Source organism: Notothenia rossii (genome assembly GCF_949606895.1).
Source record: "Notothenia rossii genome assembly, chromosome: 8".
Classification (NCBI taxonomy): domain Eukaryota; kingdom Metazoa; phylum Chordata; class Actinopteri; order Perciformes; family Nototheniidae; genus Notothenia; species Notothenia rossii.
In genome coordinates, this window is record NC_136906.1 from 57333403 (window position 1) to 57336348 (window position 2946).

Genomic DNA, 2946 nt, shown 5'->3' on the forward strand with positions numbered 1-2946 from the left:
CTCCAATGAATGTTCAAAGTGATTCAACTGATGGAGCGTAAGGTAAAACCCGAACGAAAAACAAAGAGGAATGTTTTCTATTCACTTCCGGTAAAAGTTCCTTCAAAATAAGAGTCCCGATCTTATTACTACAAAATAAAAGCGCAAAACGAAACTTTACCATAGAAAATGGTTGCATTAAATTATAATCACTTCTATAAAAAAGTTAACACATTTTAAATATAGTTAGACATATTAAAGGTAATTTACAGCATCAATAATTAATATCAAATGTTTAACTATGAATGGTTTTCATTTATTTAACATTAGAAATGTATTTGTCTGGCCAATCCAAGACTTCATGCTGAAGGGCCAATGGGTCTATGGTGGGGGTCAGCACAAAGGTCAAGAAAACCCACATTTGAAAGGGAGACAACGGATGACCAAGAAACTGGTGACTTGCTCAATTCATTTGTGAGGGATCTATGAAGACAGGACAACAGCAGCACTACTGGTATTTGATACCAGCAATTGAGGGTGGACAAGTTTACTACCACTTAGGTTCAAATAAGTGTGTTAATTACTATTGTAAAGCATTTGAACATTCTCGTGTCACATGTTCATTATTAAGTGGATGTATAACTGTATAGCATCTTAATTATTTAAAATATAAGGTATCAAAAAGGGCAACCGTATTTTCAGTTGGCAACCAAAAGCGGAAGCCTGGTTGCCAGCCTGGCAACCACTTTTGGAAGTTAGCGTTGAGCCCTGCCTATATCATGGGTCATGTCTCAGCATTTACCTAAGCAAATATTATTTCATGCTGCTCATATTGCACTCATATATTTGGTTTCATGCTCACATGGCTTATGTTAAGCAGGGTATGATATTCATGCATCATTGTACTCAAGCTAACAGCCGCATTACATTGTCTACATCTCCCTCTTCGCCGGGCATCGGCTCGTGCCGGCTATCCAAGATCTCTCCAGTTTACCTCTGGTAAACATGCATATAACTGGTGGTGGTGTCTGAAGAGCATTTCAGGGCTCGTTCAGGATAAGTGCAGCAAACCTGCCGCAATCAAGGTAATTGTTCCTCTTCTCTACAACAACCGCTTCTCATCCTACATTCGTCCGAACGCCAGTGCCGTGCTGGCTATCCAAAGGTCTCTCCAACCTTCAAATTGGTACGTATGCATATAACTGGTGGTGGTTCTTAGCATGTCAGCACGTATATTCGCCCCGCGGCTCATGTTTATCCTTGCATGTCTAACCCTGTACGTCCAGGTTGTAACCTTCGGGTCTGTATAAAATGTGTCCCTGCGAAGTCAGGTTGCCCCGTACGTCCGGGATGCCCTGTACGTCCAGGATGCCCCGTTCGTCCGGGGTGCCCCGTACGTCCGGGAAGCCCCGTATGTCCGGGACGCCCCGTATGTCCGGGATGCCCCGTACGTCCGGGATGCCCCGTACGTCCGGGAAGCCCTGTATGTCCAGGACGCCCTGTATGTCCAGGATGCCCTGTACGTCCAGGAAGCCCTGTACGTCCAGGGAGGATGCCTAGGAGGCATCAGTATGTCTAAATCCCCACATGTATTAACCTCTCATTTCATCCATAGATTTCCACTGCATCCCACAAGGTAAGATCCATCACGTTCAGTACTTCATACTTTCACTTCTTTTGGGGGGTTCATCGGAAACGGTTCTTCCCTTCCCGAATGACATCCTACAAAACCTGGGCCTAATCGCCAAACACCATTTCATTCGCTTGTTATAAACTGTCATCATTATGTTTCATTTATATAATGTGACCCGATAATAAACATGTATTCCATACATCACGTCTCTCCTGATTGAAATGAAGCTCAGCGCAAGTTCAGGCAGGAAGACCTATCACTTTGTATTGCGCGTCATGGCAATACTCGCTCCCTTCAATAAATGATAGGGAGCGCCACTCCTCAGCTAACCTATCACTTCCCTCCGTTCACAAGCCTAATCATCGCACCTGTTAATCCCTCTATATATGCTCTCCCCTTTTCCACCAGCTGTCTTCCAGGTGTCAACGCGCAACCCTCCTCCACCCCTTCGCCTCCTGCTTCCAACTCAGGGCCAAGCCCAACCTTCTCCCTTCCAACCGGACCTAACCACTTATCACCACCACCAGTGTCTAGACCCGGGGGGGTTCATCGGAAACGGTTCTTCCCTTCCCGAATGACATCCTACAAAACCTGGGCCTAATCGCCAAACACCATTTCATTCACTTGTTATAAACTGTCATCATTATGTTTCATTTATATAATGTGACCCGATAATAAACATGTATTCCATACATCACGTCTCTCCTGATTGAAATTCAGTTATTGTTCAGTTAAAATGCATTCAATTAGGCCTATGTCTGCCATCTTATATATTTCTATTTAAGGCTTTACTGATGTGACACAATAATGTCACCTATGTTATTGAGTTAAAATGTCAATATTTTGGCTTTCCAAGTTAACATTGATTGATATGACTGCGATTAAATCAGCATATACTTCTGCCAAGGGATGCCACCCCTCAAAATCTCCTGCCACCCTCTTGCCACCCCATGAATATTTTTCTAGATCCACCCCTGAGTAGGCTTTATTTTTCGTTTCGTTTATTTAATAAGTGAATTTCGGGACAACTTTGGGAATTTTTTAGATTTAAGTAGATTTTGAAAGTGGAGAGAGAGAGAGAGAGAGAGAGAGAGAGAGAGAGAGAGAGAGAGAGAGAGAGAGAGAGAGAGAGAGAGAGAGAGAGAGAAGCAGCACTGTCTGCTTGGTTGCAATACTGTTGCTCAAGCCTTTATGCAACTTAGGCCTATACATTGTTTATGTTACTTATATGCCTGTGTGTCCATGGTTTTGAGTCTGTGTGTGTTGAGCGCAGCACCGTCTGCTTTTTGTAGTACAGTAACTAAAGTAGGACTAAGCATAGCGGTAGTTTTTTG

At 43.4% G+C, this 2946-nt stretch overlaps 1 long non-coding RNA gene across 1 annotated transcript; it reads left to right on the forward strand.

The window, feature by feature from the left end:
- The first annotated feature begins 526 nt into the window (after window positions 1–526).
- Window positions 527–2304, forward strand: LOC307015586. The gene is made up of 2 exons (XR_013801605.1): window positions 527–1615; window positions 2021–2304. It is a non-coding gene; the product is annotated as an uncharacterized lncRNA (long non-coding RNA).
- Window positions 2305–2946: the final 642 nt, after the last annotated feature.